The following is a 19727-nucleotide window of genomic DNA, read 5'->3' on the forward strand; positions in this document are numbered from 1 at the left end:
GTCATTATTTGGCAGGCCTGCGCAGCCAAGGACCCGGCCATTCTCCAGATATTTTTAGCATGGGAGCCGGGAGCTTTACCCAGCGCAGCTGCAAGCCCCCAGCGGTCACGGAATCGGTGCAGCTGTTGCGGGTTTTTTTCTGGCGTAAAACGGCACTGTTCCCACGCCGGCGCCAGCACTTAGTCTGGAAATCGGAGAATCCTGCCCCATAACCCAGGAGCTGGTTATTAAATTCCTCCCTCCCAAATTCCGATGATTACCTCAAAGACCGACGAGGAGACGAAGACGATAAAGAAGAAGAAAAAAACCAAGAAAGACGGAGAGGAAGAAACGAGTGAAACACTCGCAACTGCCGATGATGAATGCATGTCGGCTCCAGTCGGCTGCCGTCGAACAGGTGAGCAGGGTCGGTCGGCGGGTATCTCGCTGGTGATTACATCTGGCCCGACACGCCAAAGGGGGGCAGAGTCGCCATCAGCCAAGCCCGCGAGTGGCTCGCAACGTGACGCATGGCCCATCCACCGGTGCTCTTTCCAAGTCACAGAGGGACAACGTGACGGTGGCACCTGACAACCTGACGGTGGCATGCGTGGTTGCCGTCCTCTCCGAGTCCGCCCCGCAAGAAGATGTCAGACGGAACTTGCAGGGTTGCGGAAGAAAGGAGGTCCTCCTCTAGAGAGGACGGCCCGACGATCGGTGGGCACCGATCGCGGACCACACCCCATTTGAGCCCCCCCCCCCCCCGGTGCAGGATCCCCCCTCACCCCCCCGCAGGCCATCCCCCCAGCGTTCCTGCGCTGTTCCCGCCTGCGCTGTTCCCGCCGGCAGTGACCAGGTGTGGACGGCGCCGGGGGGAACCTGCCATTTTGGGCTGGCTGCTTGGCCCATTCGGGCCTGAGAATAGCAGGGGTGCCGGAGAATCGCCATTTTGGGTGTCTCGGGCGATTCTCTGGCCTGCGCCGCGTGGAACTCGACGGGACCGTTCTCGGCGCTTGAGAGAATCGTGGGAGGGCGTCGGACCCGCGTTGCGGGAAACTTTGGCGACCCAGGCGATTCTCCCAACCGGTGCGGGAGCAGAGAATCGCGCCCAGTTTGCCCATTTGGCGTGTGCCAGACATTCCACCATAAACGGTGACTTCAATATCCTAATTAGAAATTTGAAGCCTCCTCCAAACACACTGTACAGATGAGCAGAGTCCTGCCTGCCAAAGCCATGAACAAATGAATTTCATCAGATCCCCAGGTGCCTTTTCTTGTAATGACCAACCCTTCAACATCTTAAATTGCCATATCCGGCACTGCTGGAAATGTGAGGCCCCGGACCATTCCAAACAGGCCGCCAGCAGAACCGCAGCCCGACGCTTGTTTTCCGTGACATTACTGGTTCTGAAAAAGCACCCCATTCCAAGTATCCATACCGGGGTCATAAGCTACGAGCCACCCAAACAGGAACAACACAAACCAACCAACTCTGAGCCGCAGTCCAGAAAATAAAATTTGTGAGGTGGCTCAGCTGGTAAGGTTGCACGTCGACAGCTCCAGTTTACCCTTGTCACCAGTTTAATATGATGTGGAGTTGTAAGGTTTTCGGGCAATTCGGCCCTTTTTGGACTGCCCAAGAATAAAACCCAGAGACTGTAAACTGGACACTTTTCAGCCAAGAAAACGTAACCAGATTTCCCAGCAGGCTTGATCCGCTGAGCTGAGTAGGGGCATAGGCATTTACAAACCCCCCCCTAGGAGCTACAAGGAAGAAGGAGCCAGACAACGAGATAAGATCAAGACACAGACAAAGGGGCATGGGAATACACAGGGGGCCTGCCTGCAAGCAGGACAATGGGATGGTCATAGCCCCATGCAGATGTAAATGACCTGGCCTCCACCAGAGCAGAATCCAATTAACACCCCATCAACATAGCAAGGTGAGAATAGCAGCCATCTCCGGAGCAGCTGGAAGACTTTGAACTTCTTCACAAGAGAGCTTAACCTTGTTATCCCAAAAAGCAGACTGTCTGGGCTCAGTATATTGCGCTGGAAAAGCCCCTTGAAGATAAACGGTAGAAAAAACCAAGTTGGAGGCGGACCTGGGGGAGGTACTCCAATCTTGACAGAAGCCACCGGCAGGAACTCACTGGGAGGAGGGGGCGGAGTCGGCGCCAAATTCAAATCGCGGCAGGTCTGCCTGGCTGGAAGGAGCGGACCTGCGAGGAGAACCCGGAAGCGAACAGCTCTGACCGGCTCAAAGGGGGCGGGACCGGCGGGAACTTTAAACTTGGACCGATACAACGCAAAGGGGGAGGAAAAACCCGGAAGTCGACAGCTCTGACCGGCTCAAAGGGGGCGGGACCAGCGGGAACTTTAAACCTTACCAATTCAATGCAAAAGGGGCTGGCCGAACACAGGAAAGGGCAGGTAAAACGGATATAAAAGGGGCTGTGTTTCGATTGAGGGTCTCTTGGCTTGACCTCTCCACCTTTGACTTGACCTCCTGCAGCCTGTGACTGTAAGTACCCTGCAGCAGCTTGCGAAACTCCCTTGACCTTGATAGTGGTTGAGGCTTTGGGGAAGGGGACTTGATTTGTGTTCTGTGTCATTGCTAAAACTGTGTAACCATAAGATTTTTCGTTGTGTCCGTTATAGTACTTTCTGAATAGACTTAGTTTGGGTTAGAGTTTAAGATTTTATTATAATTTCTTCTGTTTGATGATTTTGACCTGGGTTTTGCAATAAACCTTGATTTGCTGATAATTGGAGTCGTTTAAATTCTTCAATCTCTCACCAGCGATCTCTGACCAAGTCACTGTTAAGATATTCCTCACCTTAATTCCGGGTTCAAGAATCTAGGGTCATCTTGAGCGATTCACTCAGGACAGGCTGCTGGTTAGGTAATAAACAGCAGTGTCCTATTCTCTCCCTTGGGAAAGCTACTCCAGCGAAGTAGGAACCGGGTGGGTGTTGCACCACCGGCAAGAGAGAGAATCACCTGGGCATTGGTAGGGGTCTGGATATCTGTGTGATATAAGCCTCAGGCTTCCGGTTAGGGATAAACGGCAGGCTTGATTCAGTGCTCTCTTCCGTGGAGGTGTCCCAGTGCGGCATCCCCTGGCCTCTGAAGTTTCAGTGCCAGCTGGAGAGAGACACACACAGATACTCAAACCCCAGATATCGGCCCAGTAGTGGAGTAGCAGAGATGGCACCCTCTACAATGGCGACCGCGGCAGGACCCCGGTGGTTTGGAGTATGTGACTTGGCAGAGGGGGTGAGGGAACGAAGTAAAATGGAGGAGAGAATCTTCTCGTATATGTGGCAAAAGGTCAACCTCACCAAACCTTGGGTCTCAGAACTAATCAATGCGGAGCAACCGGTAATGGCAGCGGCTGCATGGACAGAAAGTAAGGCGCACAAAAGGCACTTGGAGAAGGCAGTTTGGCTGGTCTGCCTGTCCCAGCAGGTAGTCAAAACAGAGCGAAGGGTCGAAGAATTAGAGCAGGAGTTGGGAGAAGTGAGGGCCAGCGCAGGGGACAGCGCTAGCGCAGCGGAACGACTGCGGGAGGAATTGGCAGAAATTAAACAGGACAGCGCTAGCGCAGTGGAACGACTGCGGGAGGAATTGGCAGAAATTAAACGGGGCAACCTACAGGAAAGCGAGTCTAACCGGTGCGAGAAGGACTATCTCCACTGCCAGATAGTGGAGGGTAAAGAAAAGGAACGGAGGCTCCAGGAACTCTATGCTCGGAGTACAGAGCAGTGTAGGAAGCTGGAGGGGAAGTTCCGAGACATCCAGGCAGCGTACCGAGTGGCTCGCGAGGAAGTAGGGGACTGTGCCCATGGGCCGTGCCAGGCACGAATAACGGAGTTGGAGGAGACCTTGTCCAAGTTCAGGGGACAGATACACCTGGTAGGTCCAGGGGGGTTCCCTAGGGGCAAGGTGCTCCTCGCAGCGGATGATTCCCCAAAGGCCAAGGGGAATAGACCGCCTCCTGAGGCACCGGGATTGTGTCCGGGTCGGCAGGGGGGGATCGGACTGCACGTTCAGGGGCAAGTCCAAGGGGGGTCGGCAGGGTACCCCCAGCTGGCGGCGTGTCCGCCTGGTTTCGTATGTGGGTCCCCATGGGATGGGGACAGACCGCTGCCTGGGATGCCGGTGATGGGGCCGGGTCAGCAGGTAGGGTTTGGACCGCCCGGTCAGGGGCAGGTCCAAGGGGGGTCAGTGGTGTATCCCCAGATAGCGGCGTCTCCTATATGGGTAGTTAGCCCGGGGACAGGGGGGCTACCCAACGGGGCAGGAGAGCTGGACAGTGGGGAGGAGGAGCAGGAACCCCAGGTAGGGCAGATGTGCCCTGTCAGACAAAGAAGGTATGGTCCCCCGGCGGGGCTGGCGAATAGGGGACCGGTTGAGGGCGACATTATCATTCCTCATGGGGCATCCGCGCTCAGGGGGATGGTGGCCCACGTTCCCAGGCTAACTCCAAAAGGGGATCCGTCGCTTCATTTTATGGAGGTGGAACAGGCAGCCAGCATTAATGACTGCGACGAGGGGGAGCAAATAAGGATGCTCCTGATGACCCTAGATGCACAGCTATGCAGGACAGTGACCTCTGGGAATGGGGGAAGACCTGACACATGGGCGGCAGCACAGACTGCTGTTCTGGAGGCGATGGGCTTGAATCTGGGGAGCCCTTTCATGAGGGTGGGGGAAACCAAGCAGCAACCAGGGGAATCTCCCACCATGTTCGCAGACAGGCTGTGGATTGTCTATATGGAGGCATGCGGGGTTCCCGCGGATAGACGGAATTTAGGGGAAAGAACCGCCCACTGGCTGAAGACCCTAGTTGCCAACTGTCTCCCTAACGTTAGGGCCAAAGCCGAACACTGGTTCGACCCGCAGACCCCGGCCCTTAATGAGGAAGAGGTCCTTAGGAAACTTACCCTCGCATATCGTAATGGGGAGAGGGGTGAGGACAAGCCCCTTAAGGGTAGGGTGCATGAAATCGCGCCAGCAGCCCCTAAGAGAGAGTGGAAGCATGAGGGCACCCGGACCTCCGACAAGAAACCGGTATGCTACGGGTGTGGGAAGGCCGGGCATTTCAAGAGGGAATGTAAAAACCCTAGCAAGCAGGAGAGGGCTCCCGCAGTAGAGAGTCAGACCCCGGCGGCAGGAGCAGCTGCCCCGGAAACCATCGAGGTAAGTAAAATTTTAGCCCTTTTGCAAGGCTCAGGACAGGTGGCAATGGCAACGGGCCAGGGTCAGCCCGCTCCCGCACCCAGGGAAGCCTCCGAATGACTAGCCCCTCAGCAGCCCACCTTTCTATGCCCACTGGAGTATGGCCCGTGCGGGAGACCCTGGGTCAAGATGGAGGTCCAGGATACGGTCGGGAGTTACCTACTGGACACAGGTGCTTCCAGTACTATAGTCCACACGGACAATCCCCGAGCATCCCCTCTGTCTAGCGGGGTACCCTATAGTCTCATCGGATTTACCGGGAACGGAAAAATGGGTTTTTTCTCTGTTCCCCTGTCTATCAGGTTAGGGGCACTCCAGGCGCACTGGAAATGCGTCCTGATGAGATGGGAACAGGAGGGGAAAGGGATCCTAGGAGCTGATTTTATAGTGGCTCATCAGATCCTGGTGGACCTAAGAAATCACTGCCTGTGGGGTGCAGCAACGGAAGGGAGTGAAAGGGAGTTGAGGGTAATTGACAGAGCCCAGGAGAAGGGAGCTTTGTGCGTGGTACAGCCAAAGGAAGGGTACGATTTAGAAGCCCTGGAGAGGAATACCCCGGAAGAGTTCAGGGAGTATGTCCGCAGGAATCTGGCTGCTTTTGCCACCCACAAGCATGATTGTGGGAGAGTTACTGGGACAGAGGTCAGGGTAGATGGGGACCCCATGTCCCAGCCCCAGAAACAGTACCGCTTCCCCCGGGAAGCAGAGGCAGACTTGGAGGTGGCCCTAAACTCACTGGTGCGGCAAGGGGTGTTGAGGACAATTGCCACCCATGTGAACTCACAGCTCTGGCCGGTGAGGAAGCCGGACAACTCCTGGAGGGCCACCGTGGACTACAGAGTCCTGAATAAAAACATCCCGGCCTGCGCCCCAACGGTGGCGGCCGTGGCAGACTTGCTAGGAGAAATTCCAGCATCCGCCTCCATTTTTACGGTGCTGGATATTTCGAATGGATTTTGGTCCGTCCCGGTCAGACGGGAAGACCAATATAAGTTTGCCTTTACCTTTAAGGGGCAACAGTACACCTGGACCTGTCTCCCGCAGGGATTCCACAACAGCCCGAGCATTTTCCATCAATGCATGGCCGAATGCTTAAAGGGGTTCAGTGAGCCACACAAGCTGGTGCAGTATGTGGACGACATCCTGTTGTTCACCAGTAATAGTGAGGAGCATGGGCCCCTGGTGGACGAGCTGTTGGGGTTATTGTACAAAGGAGGGCTGAAAGTTAACCCTAAAAAGGCACAGATCGGGGTAGGAGAGGTGAAGTTCCTGGGGTTAACCCTGAGAGCTGGTGAGAGAGGGATTGACACTGCCAGGAGACAAACAGTGCAGGAACTCCCAGTCCCCGTAGATGTAAAGGGGATACGGTCCTTTTTAGGAATCACCGGCTACTGCAGGGACTTCATTGAGGACTATGCCACCACAGCAGCGCCTCTGCTTAGGCTGCTGCACAAGGGGGTGGAGTGGGACTGGGACAGTAAGTGTGAGACGGCGTTCGTCCGACTCAAGGAGGACTTGCAGAAAGCCCCAGCCCTGGGAGCCATTAACCCCCGGGAGGAGTTTTTCCTGGAGGTGGCCGCAGGCAGTGATGGCCTGAGTGCTGTGCTCCTCCAGACCCGGCATGGCAAGTTGAGGCCGGTGGTATACTCCTCTCGGGTCCTCACAGACGTGGAGCGGGCATACTCCAACTGTGAGAGGCATCTGCTGGCCACCCACTGGGCGGTAAAGCGGATGCAGGTATTTGTCAGGATGGGCCCCATCACCCTCCTGACACATCACACCCCGACCCAAATGCTGCTGGACGGCAGGATTAAGGACGGCACGGTCAGCAGCGCCAGAATCACCAGGTGGACCCTCCTGCTGTCACAAATGGCCCTTCAGGTAAAAGGGCTGAATGAGCCACAGCTCGCAGCCAACCTGATATACCCCGGGGAGCCACACCACTGTTCCGTAGAAGGGGTATGGGAGGTAGGGTTCGGACTCCGGGCAGGGCTGCACCCCACAGGGAGGGAGATCTATGTGGATGGGTCCAGTACTGTAGCAGAGGGCGTCAGGTTCACGGGCTGTGGGATCTGGGACCCCGATGCAGAGATAGCCCTGGCCCTTAAACTCCCCCATACACTCAGCGCCCAGCAGGCAGAGCTGGCTGCAGTGATGTATGTGGTGACCCACCCCGACCGTTTTCCCACGCCGTATACCATCTGCTCAGATAGCATGTTTACATGCAACTCCTGCACGGAGTACCTGGCTATCTGGTCCCGCCGAGGATACACCTCCTCGGATGGAAAGCCACTGGCCACAAAACCCCTCCTCGAGAAGATCGTGGCAGCAGTTGGGCAGGGGGAGGACAGGTATATCCTTAAGGTGAAAGCTCACTCCAAAACAGAGCCACGGGGCGAGGGGAACCAGAGAGCAGACGGCCTGGCTCGAGAGGGGGCTAAGAATGGGATAGCGTGGGACCCGTACGAAGAGGGACAGGTAGCGGCCGTTACAAGACAGCCCCAGAGGGGGGATGGAACGAGTTTGGCCCCAGATCTAGCCACTGCCCAGGGACAGGACCCCGAGCTAAAGAAAGTCATAACGGCCATGGGTAGGCAGGAAAGGATAGAGGGGCCCTATGGGGGAAAGGACATCACCCTGAAGGAGGGCATGCTCTTCAGGGGGGACCAGTGGATAGTGCCTTCCCAGCACCATAGGGAATTTATCGAAATGGCCCATGAGAGCCCCGGAGCGGGACATCCCGGCCCTGAGACCACCTGGCAACGGGTGGAGAGGGTGGGGTGGTGGCCGAGCCTCCGGGAGGATGCTCGCGATTTCTGCGCGAGCTGTTTGGTGTGTGCTACTAATAACCCGGATCCCAAGAAAAGAAAGGTCTCGTTGGGGCACATCCGCAGGGTGGAGGGGCCCTGGCAGTCGATACAGATCGACTATATTGGACCCCTTCCCCCAGCGGCAGGGGGTTACAAGTACTGTCTGGTGCTGGTGGATATTTTCACAAAGTGGGTAGAAGCCTTCCCCTGCCGAACAGCCACCGCAGCAGGCACAGCCAGGATATTGGTCAGGGAGGTATTCTCGAGGTGGGGACTCCCACAGTTTGTGGAGTCAGATCAGGGGAGTCACTTCACGGGACAGGTGATGCAAGCGACCCTAAAAGTCCTGGGGATTAAGGCAAAGTGGCATGTGGCCTATAACCCTCAATCCTCAGGTCCTGTGGAAAGGTTAAACAGGACCATAAAGGAGAGGATCAGGAAAGAAACAGGCAACTCGCCCAACCGGTGGGTAGAAATCTTACCCCTAGTTTTAATGGGGATCCGAGCAAGCCAGTCCAGGAGCACAGGGTACTCCCCGCACGAGCTCATGACAGGGAGGGTTATGAGAACCCCGATCCATGTCAGGGTACCTTCCCTGACAGAGGGGCAGCTTAGGGAGGTAAACCGGGACAGGTTCGCTAAGAAGCTGATGGAGCAGCTGAAGGAAATTAATTGGCAGGCAGCATTTAACATGGGAACCCAGCACCGGAGGAACAAGCTGCTGCTCGAGCCCCACACTACCCAGGAATGGGCCATAGGGGAACAAGTAATGGTCCGGAATTTTGCACGGGTAGGAGCCTTTGAGCCACTGTACGCGGGACCGTACAGTATAGTGGACAAGGCCAGCCCCATGGTTTACGCAGTACAGCTCCCCCGGAAGATTAAATGGTTCCACGTGAACCAATGCAAACTTTTCGACCCCACCAGGGCCGGTAAGAGCAAGTTGGGGGGGGGCTGGGGGTGATAGTGGAGAAGCCGCCTGCAGAATTAACGACGGTGGGAGAGGTCCCTGACTCCACGGTCACACAACCGGTGACAAGGTGCTGTCCCGAAGGGGCAGTCCCAAAGAAACCGACAGTGCTGCAAGCACCCAGCCCAGGGACAGTAACGATTCCCAAGCCCTTACCTGTGGGTCAGGTGGCCTGCCTTAGTATAGAGGCTAAGGAGGCGGAGGAAGTGGAGGTATCACCTTGGGCTTGGGAACCAGTCAGGGGACGAAGGAGCAATCGGGTCTCCAAGCCCCCCTTAAGATGGTCCCCATCACACCTCCCTAGAACCCGGTCCCGCAGTAAGGGGGCCCGAGTAGAAGGGAGCGCTGAGGGATCACCGAACCCTGTTGGGGAAGGAGAGGCAAGGGGCAGCCCGAACCCCCGGGAGGGGACGGTCTGGCCCGAGCCGTTGGTCCAGACAAGTGAACTGCCCCAGTTTAGCGGGGCACAGTTTTAATTTGGCCACCCGGAGACGTGTGGCATTGTATATATCATTTTCCCCCTCCTAGTTCTAATTAGTGTGTAGTGGTGTGTGGATTATTTAGGATCGTGGGATCACAGAAGTGCCTAGTGCAATGGTATAATGATGGAGCAGCAGGCACTAGGACCCTGGTGGAGCCGGGCTGTGGACACAGAACCACAGACAGGCTGCGGCAACTTCAAAGCGGGAGCTGCTGCTGCCGCCGGATAGCAGCAGGCACTAGGACCCTGGTGGAGCCGGGCTGTGGACACAGTGCCACAGACAGGCTGCGGCAATTTCATGTTAATTTCACAACTGCAAAGCGGAAGCTGCTGCTGCCGCTGGATAGAACCCATGCACTTTAAGGTAGGTAGTTCTGTAGAGGCAAGGATGTGTTTTGTCTCTTTTACAGATGGGGCACCCGACGATGTGGAGTTTGCTGATCTTGGCGATGGTGGGACCGGGAGAACTACGCAGAGGCGAGACAGAAGAGTCCTTTGTCTATGGGTGCTCTGGCGGCAGAGCCCCTCTGGTCACTACCGGACAGGGAAACCAGGTGGCCACAGAGCAGGCCCGCTACTCACACCTGGGGAGGTGGCCTGGGTGGCTGGGGTCGAACTCGACCAGGTACTCCAGCCACCAGAGCTTCACCTATGGAGCGGCCTCTGTACTCTGCGAGGAGATACAGGTGGCGACTGACCGGGTTAGGGTGACTGAGGGCAGGCGGGTGTGTTTAACCTGTGAGGGGGACATTCCTTTGGGGAGATGGTGGTGGCTCAGGAAGCTGAGCCTGGACATGAGGGATCGGTCCTCGGACTGGGAACGCCTGGACAACAACACCTACCGGACCATCACGGGGTCACCGGGTAGGATCACCGTTTGCTGGGATAAGTGGTGGGCTTCTGACCAGGGCATTTATTTATGTTTGTGGGGGTCGGCCAAGGCATGTCCACAAGGGGCATCGATCACTTTTGTTAGGTGGTGGCGGAACCCAGGGAACGGGATGAATTGACCGCAGTGGGGAGGGATGTGTAACGCCCAGGGAAGGGATGACTGTAAAAGCTACCGAACTGCTGGTTCAGGTAAAGCGACCCCTGCCCACAGCCCAACCAATCGACCCTCAACTGTCCGATCACCACCAGGGGGGCCTGAGAATGGTTTAGTGTTTGTCCCCACAAAGGAAATGTTGTACCAGGGGGTACATTATGCTGTCGCCTCAGTTGTACTGAACCTCTCAGCTGCAGGTATCGACGATGGAGGAAAAATGAAGAGCCTTCAACGGGAAGAAGCGAAGTGCAGCCAAGAAAAGAGGATCCTTAGTGTTAAGAGATTCAAATGTAAATAGTTGTATGGATTCGCGGGTTTCAGTTATTTGATTGTGATATATGTACAGGGACCCTTACGTTTGGGGTTCCGGTGAAATGTGTGTATGTTACTGTGTTGAAATTAAGTATGGTCTTGTCTTTCCCTTTCATTGAAATCAGGGGTAGCCTAGATTAAGGGAACTGTCTTGGGACTTGTAGTTTCGCATGTTGTTGAGGGGGGGCCTACGGTCCATACAAAAGGAAATAATTGCCCTTCACCTGTGTCGATACGGTCCAAGCAGGTAGGGACGTATCGAAGGGGCATCTGTAAGGTTTTCGGGCAATTCGGCCCTTTTTGGACTGCCCAAGAATAAAACCCAGAGACTGTAAACTGGACACTTTTCAGCCAAGAAAATGTAACCAGATTTCCCAGCAGGCTTGATCCGCTGAGCTGAGTAGGGGCATAGGCATTTACAAACCCCCCCCTAGGAGCTACAAGGAAGAAGGAGCCAGACAACGAGATAAGATCAAGACACAGACAAAGGGGCACGGGAATACACAGGGGGCCTGCCTGCAAGCAGGACAATGGGATGGTCATAGCCCCATGCAGATGTAAATGACCTGGCCTCCACCAGAGCAGAATCCAATTAACACCCCATCAACATAGCAAGGTGAGAATAGCAGCCATCTCCGGAGCAGCTGGAAGACTTTGAACTTCTTCACAAGAGAGCTTAACCTTGTTATCCCAAAAAGCAGACTGTCTGGGCTCAGTATATTGCGCTGGAAAAGCCCCTTGAAGATAAACGGTAGAAAAAACCAAGTTGGAGGCGGACCTGGGGGAGGTACTCCAATCTTGACAGAAGCCACCGGCAGGAACTCACTGGGAGGAGGGGGCGGAGTCGGCGCCAAATTCAAATCGCGGCAGGTCTGCCTGGCTGGAAGGAGCGGACCTGCGAGGAGAACCCGGAAGCGAACAGCTCTGACCGGCTCAAAGGGGGCGGGACCGGCGGGAACTTTAAACTTGGACCGATACAACGCAAAGGGGGAGGAAAAACCCGGAAGTCGACAGCTCTGACCGGCTCAAAGGGGGCGGGACCAGCGGGAACTTTAAACCTTACCAATTCAATGCAAAAGGGGCTGGCCGAACACAGGAAAGGGCAGGTAAAACGGATATAAAAGGGGCTGTGTTTCGATTGAGGGTCTCTTGGCTTGACCTCTCCACCTTTGACTTGACCTCCTGCAGCCTGTGACTGTAAGTACCCTGCAGCAGCTTGCGAAACTCCCTTGACCTTGATAGTGGTTGAGGCTTTGGGGACGGGGACTTGATTTGTGTTCTGTGTCATTGCTAAAACTGTGTAACCATAAGATTTTTTGTTGTGTCCGTTATAGTACTTTCTGAATAGACTTAGTTTGGGTTAGAGTTTAAGATTTTATTATAATTTCTTCTGTTTGATGATTTTGACCTGGGTTTTGCAATAAACCTTGATTTGCTGATAATTGGAGTCGTTTAAATTCTTCAATCTCTCACCAGCGATCTCTGACCAAGTCATTGTTAAGATATTCCTCACCTTAATTCCGGGTTCAAGAATCTAGGGTCATCTTGAGCGATTCACTCAGGACAGGCTGCTGGTTAGGTAATAAACAGCAGTGTCCTATTCTCTCTCTTGGGAAAGCTACTCCAGCGAAGTAGGAACCGGGTGGGTGTTGCACCACCGGCAAGAGAGAGAATCACCTGGGCATTGGTAGGGGTCTGGATATCTGTGTGATATAAGCCTCAGGCTTCCGGTTAGGGATAAACGGCAGGCTTGATTCAGTGCTCTCTTCCGTGGAGGTGTCCCAGTGCGGCATCCCCTGGCCTCTGAAGTTTCAGTGCCAGCTGGAGAGAGACACACACAGATACTCAAACCCCAGATATCGGCCCAGTAGTGGAGTAGCAGAGATGGCACCCTCTACAGAGTTATTGCCATGACTGCCATGGCAATCTCTGCAAGACGTGACAGATCATCGACATGGATACCACCATTGCACGTGAGAACACCACCCACCAGGTACGCGGTGCATACTCGTGCGACTCGGCCAATGTTGTCTACCTCAACAGGAAAGGATGTCCCGAAGCGTGGTACATTGGCGAGACCATGCAGACGCTGCGACAACGAATGAACGGACATCGTGCGACAATCACCAGGCAGGAATGTTCCCTTCCAGTCGGGGAACACTTCAGCAGTCAAGGGCATTCAGCCTCTGATCTCCGGGTAAGCGTTCTCCAAGGCGGCCTTCAGGACGCGCAACAACGCAGAATCGCCGAGCAGAAGCTTATAGCCAAGTTCCGCACACATGAGTGAGGCCACAACCGGGACCTGAGATTCATGTCACATTACATTCATCCCCCACCATCTGGCCTGCAAAATCCTACCAACTGTCCTGGCTTGACACATTTCACACCTCTTTAACCTGGGGTTACCCCATCTCTGGATCTGTAAAGATTTAATCACCTGCTAATGCTCGCATTCCAAGCATTGTCTGGCATCTTTGAATCTGTCTATATATCTGTTTCTGGAACATGCCTCTTCATTCACCTGAGGAAGGAGCAGCGCTCCGAAAGCTAGTGACATCGAAACAAACCTGTTGGACTTTAACCTGGAGTTGTAAAACTTCTTACCAGTTTAATAAAGCGAGAGTAAAATAAAGACATTTATTTTACAACAGTTCAGACATGAGGTCCGGTCATCCTCACTGGGTACTCTCTCTCTCTCTCTCTCTCATCGGTCGGTTCCACAGTGGTCGACCTTTTATACAGGTATGGATAAGCTACCCTGCTCCTGGTGGGGGAGCTCATACTCCCCGAGGAGCCCGGGGACACAATAATCCCCACACCATGGGTGGGATTCTCTGGTCTCCGACGCCAAAATCGCGATCGGCAATTGGCGCGATGCTCCATCCCCTCTAAAGCAGCATACTCTAGGAGTACGCTGCACGCCGTATCGACGGTCTCAGGACGTTCCCTGAGGCCCTCCCCCCAATGCTCCGCCCCCGACTGGCCGAGTTCCCGACGACGTGTGTCTCTCATTGTCTCACCCGTCGGGAACTCAGCGTGGCGGCTGTGGACTCAGTCCAGCGCCGCCACAGTCAGGGGAGAACCGATCCGCGAGCTGGGGGTACTTTGGCAGGGGCTGGGGGCACAGTTGGGGGGTGGTCTGGGGGTCGTGAGCCTAGCCAAAGGAGGGGCACTTTTTGGCAGGCCGGGTCCGCACACGGCCGGTGCCATGTTGCACGCTGGGGCTTCTGCAGGCCGCCGCCATGCGCATACACGGCCATGGACTTGGCAATTCTCCGGCCAGGTGCTCTACACTGCCTGCCTGCTGGCCCCCCACCAAATGGAGGATCGGTGGCCGTTTTGCGCCGATTGTTTGGTCATAAAACACCACCGTTCCCATGCGAGCGTGAGGGCAATGCCTGAAAATCAGAGAATCCAGTCCCGTATATCTCGTGCTGGTTATTACAGCGTGATATAGAACAAGGGAGCATAATTTTAAAATCAGCATTTGGCCATTTGGAAGCATAATCAAGAAACACATTGTTGTGGAAATCTGAAACTTTCTTCCCCACAAGGTTATGGATGCTGAGTCAATTGAAGCTGTCAAAACTGTGATCAATAGATTTTTGTTGGATAAGAATAGAAAGGACTCTGTTGAAAAGGCAGGTAAATTAAGTCAATATATAGATTAGCCCTCTTCTAACTGAATGGCAGAACAGGCTTGTGGGCATAACCAACTCCAGCTCTTATGTTCCATCAATGTATTAATTAATATTGTTTACAAAAGATATGCGACAGATTCCCTGTTCCTGAGACTAAGTGTTGACACCAGCGCAGGATTCGTGGAGTTCCACGATAGCAAAACTGACGCCGCACCTGGTACAGATTCAGTGACTGTGGAGGGGCAAGCACTGGCAACACGTGGAACGCAATCGATTCCAATGAGAAACAGTGACGGATTCACCGGGTCCGAGATTGACACTCAGGAGGCTGACAAGCTGCACACACACACTTCGCTCCCCACACACACCATCCCAGCCAACAAAACAGCAACGAGGAGATCAGCCCCAAGATTCACCGATGCCAAACTGGAGACCCTCCTGGACTCAGTGGAGGAGAGGCGGTTGACACCGGCTCGGGGAGGAGGCTACCAGCCGCCATTCGCTGTGCTTGGGCACAGGTGGCAGAGGCAGTGAGAACCATCAGCAACACTGTCCGGACCAGGCAGCAGTGCCGGAAGAAACTGCAGGACCTCCTCAGGTTGGCCAGGGCGAGTAGGCAACACTGTACCCCTGGCACTAAGCCGTGTACAACACACCCATAACCCGATCCACCACCCCCACCCCCCCCCCCCCCGCCCCCCACCACCACCACAACCCGGAGGGCGGACGAACCCCACCTTGCACCACATGCCGGCACCCATACCAGCTGCCAAGACCGGGTGCCCTGGCCACTGAGGCCATCTGCTACCCATTCCCTGGGCTCCATGTGTTGGACTGAAGTTTTCTGTTTTTCAGTTGTGACACTGGGGGCAGGGGACAGTGGACGGACCTGCCCCAACACCAGCAGGTCCTGCAACACACTAGACAAGACGCATGATTAGACTGCAGGAGGAAGCCGCTCATAACTGCTGGGAGAGGGGACAACTGGAGGGGAACTGCCGGACCGCGGCCCCGGACCATGGCAGAGCAGAGGGCCCGGGACGTGGTCAGCGACCCAGAGCAAAGGGAGGTCAACGGGGTGGAGGTCGGGCGTGGGCAAGGCAGTGACACCCTGCTAAGTTGCGGTTCCCCATGACAGGCGTGTCAACTCCTCCCCCACCACACCACCCTCACACCACCCTCACCGTCACCCTCACCAGCCCGGCACACCATTCTCACCCTTACCCCCACTCTCACTCTCAACCCCACTCTCACCCTCACCCTCACCCTCATCCCCACACCACACACCCTCACACTCACACCCACACCACCTTCACTACCCCCCCCCCCCAAAACACCCTCACCCTCACCCCCACCCTCACCCCCACACCATCCGCACCTCCACCACCCCCACTCCCTCTGGTCCATGGTCTAATCATGTGTCTTGTCTTGTGGGTTGCAGGAACTGCTGGTGTTGGCGGAGGTCCATCTGGTGTCCCCCACCCCCAGCCAGTGCCACAGCAGAGCACCCCCGTGAGCCAAGCAATGATGATGATAGAAGCTCAGACAGCAGCCCTCAACCCCAGACTAAGGAAAGCCCAGAGCTCGAGTCCGGTGTTGACACAGATTTCCTGTCACAGCTGTCTCCAACACCCTCCACCATCCCCGAGGCACTCACCTCGATTGGGCACTTTCGTGAAGAGGCTCCTGGGACTCTCTCTGGTGCGCACCACATAGCTGCTCTGGTACATTAGGTGGAGGTAGGAACTCTCGAGGGGGTAGACAGCCAGAGGGCAGGCCGATCCGAGGAACTAGCTGCCGTCCAGATGGGTTTTGCGCTTCTGGAACAGACAGTCCCATTAAGTGTGGAGATGCAGTCCCAGAGCCAGGGACTACATGAGGGGTTGTCGGCGAGCATCCAGCACCTACAGGCGCAAGTGGAGGAGTCCAACCCAGGAGCAGGGGGTGGTGCCGACCATGATTTCCACCCAGGCCAACACGGCACAGGTGGCGTCCGCGGTGAAGGCTTTGGGGGCAGCGGTTTTTATCATAGATAGATTATCATAGAATTTACAGTGCAGAAGGAGGCCATTCGGCCCATCGAGACTGCACCGGCTCTTGGTAAGAACACCTCCACCCTATCCACATAACCCAGTAACCCCACCCAATACTAAGGGCAATTTTGGACACTAAGGGCAATTTATCATGGCCAATCCACCTAACCTGCACATCTTTGGACTGTGGGAGGAAACCGGAGCACCCGGAGGAAACCCACGCACACACGGGGAGAATGTGCAGACTCCGCACAGACAGTGACCCAAGCCAGAATTGAACCTGGGACCCTGGAGCTGTGAAGCAATTGTGCTATCCACAATGCTACCGTGCTTTTGCTATGGATCAGCATGTCCAAGGCCTAGGGCACTCTGTGCAGGTGCTAGCCGAGGCCCAGGACAAGGTTGCCACCACACAGCCAGCCATGTGCCAGAGCAAATTTGACATTGCAGCGGCGCACCTGAGCATGGCCCAGTCACAGCAGGCTATAGCTGGAAATTGCCCAGGCACTGGCCAACGTGGGGCAGACACAAAGAGACGTGGCCCAGTCCAGGAGGGAGATGGCACAGTCACTGGCTGATGTGACCCAGAACCAGAAGGTGGAGACATTATCAATGGCTGGTATGCCGCAGTCCCAGATGGCGATGATCCACTCCATGTGTTTCATGGCCATGAGCATGCACACCCTGGTCAAGACCAGAGCAGGCCTTCATGACTGGCAGCACCAGGTGGCGGGGGAGCATCAGGGGATAGCTGTGCTCGCACCCTTGTCCCATGGAGTAGCCCCGGGGGCCATCTGGCACCCTGAGGGAGGACGAGGTGATGGGGCCCGCAGGGGAGGTGCTGGAACACCGCAGCACCATGGACTCCTGTCCCTGCCGCATCTGGTGGGCAGTGGGCAGAACAGGGCGGTATCGTGCCACCTTGGACACCTAAGTAGCAGCCGGTCCCATCCAGGCCCGCTCGCCCCAGAAGTTGCCCCAGTGGGGACCCATGTCGCAGGGCGGGAATCACAGCAGGCCACCTCCACTCCTGATGTACCGCCTGGGGATCCCTGAAGACATTAGGCCCATAAGGCCACAAAGTTAGACAGCAGTTAAGTTGGCACAGTTTAGTGATGGGGGCTAGGGCACAAATCTGCACTTACGTTGTCACATTAAACACCTGTTATCACTGTTGCAACCTGCCTCGGTCGTCGTCAGAATGATGTGAGCGGTGGGCTGGTCTGGGCTGGCCAGAGAGGGGGTGTGAGGGGGGGGGTGGGGGGAATGAGCGGACGTTGTGGGCGGCCTGGGCTCCCCACCCTTCCCCCACTGACCATCCCCAACACTGTCACCCCAGGGATCTGATGGGACCGTGTGATGGAGCCAGCTTGCATGCTGGGATCACCCAAGTGCTACCGTGGGCAGGAGTCAGACGTTGTCAATTGATGTGGAGCACCAGAGTTCATTGCAGAGTAGGTTGTCATCATCCTCCATCCCACGAACCAGACCTGGTGTTACTGCCAACCCAGGGCCCACTCCGTAGTGCGGCAGGTATGTATCACAGAGGGGTTGAGGCAGGGGGGTGACCGGTGAGGGAGGGGCGGGAGAGGTGCATTTTCCATGGCCCTGGCCAGTTTCTCCCCCACTCCAGTCGGTGAACCTGGTGACCATCAGAGCGTCCCATGCGCATTGGCCCAGGCGCACATGTTGTGTGGCTTCCAGTGCCTGCCTGGGCCCCATGTCCTGCCCATCCTCCCCCACATCCTCTTCGTCGGATGAGGCCTCGTGTTCATCCTCCTGCTCCAACATGTCACCACTCCTGATGTTGTGGAGGACGCAGCAGGCTGCCATGGTGTGGGTGACCCTCTCATCATCATCCTGGAGGGCCCCTCCAGAATGGTCCAAACAGCTGAACCTCATTTTCAGGAGGCCGAAGCACCGCTCGATCACACTCCTGGAGGCTGCATGGGCTTCGTTGTACCATCGATCTGTGGCCTCCGGATAGGCATCATCAGCCACGAACGCAGTGGATAACCAATGTCGCCCAGAAAGCAACCCCCCAGCCATGGGGGCATCGCGAACATGTCAGGAATCATCGAGTGTGCCTGGATGAAGGCGTCGTACGCACTGCCTAGCCATCAGGTACAGATGTGCATGATGCGCAACTAATAGTCACTTATCAGCTGCACGTTAATCGAGTGGAATCACTTTCAGTTTGTGCAGAGCGAATGTCCTGTCTTCTGTACCTGTTTGTACCGGGACATACATACATCCTGTCGATCCGCAGCTGCATGTTGTCGATGGTGGCGATCCCCACTTACACTCAGAGCCTGGAAGGACCCCGTGGTGTAAAAGTTCAGGGTGACCGTCACCTTAAAGACCACCGGGAGAGGGTGACCTGCCCCATACCCCCGCGGTGCCAGGTGTGCCATGTTCTGGCAGACATATCACTGTCTCCCTGCTCAGCCGGAGTCTTGACGGCTTGCCCGGTCCGACATGTCCTCGAATGACAGGCTGCCAGTCCACACGAGGCTTCATGCGGCGCCTCCTTGGCACCTCCTCCTCCTGGGCTGGATCTCCACCCTGGGCGGCTGCCTCCTGTTTCTCTGGGGCACGCTCTGCAGCTGCAGCTTCCTCCTCCTCCTCTACGATTTGCTCCAGCTCGTACAGCCGCAGGGCATCCCCCAGGGCTGCGGCGACGAGGAGGAAGGCCACCATTGCTGGTTGTATTCCAATATCCATTGTCTGCAGGGGTGAAAGGCTGACATGTTCGGATGGTACATACCCCCATGCCCAATCGGGCAGAGCCCACAGTTGGCACTGCGGGCTATGCCGCCGCATGTCTCTCCCTCATTTTGGGTGGCACAGTGGTTAGCACTGCTGCCTCACAGCTTCAGGGTCACAGGTTCGATTCCCAGCTTGGGTCACTGTCTGTGCGGAGTTTGCACTTTCTCCCCGTGTCTGTGTGGGTTTCCTCAGTGCTCCGGTTTCCTCCCTGTAGCGCACAAAGACTCCATGAGACAAATAGAGTGAAGTCGATGAGGCTTTATTAAGCGTGTCTGTTCCCCCGCAGCTCGATAGTAAACTGGCCTGCGGGGGAGGACTCCGGCTTCTTATACTCCGCCTTCAGGGCGGAGCTTGAGGTCAACGGCCAACCAGGACCCGGGATCTGTCAGCCAATGACATTAGGGCTTCCAGTCCCACATGACCCCCAATACATACTACCACA

This window comes from Scyliorhinus torazame, chromosome 3, assembly GCF_047496885.1.
Source record: "Scyliorhinus torazame isolate Kashiwa2021f chromosome 3, sScyTor2.1, whole genome shotgun sequence".
Lineage (NCBI taxonomy): Eukaryota > Metazoa > Chordata > Chondrichthyes > Carcharhiniformes > Scyliorhinidae > Scyliorhinus > Scyliorhinus torazame.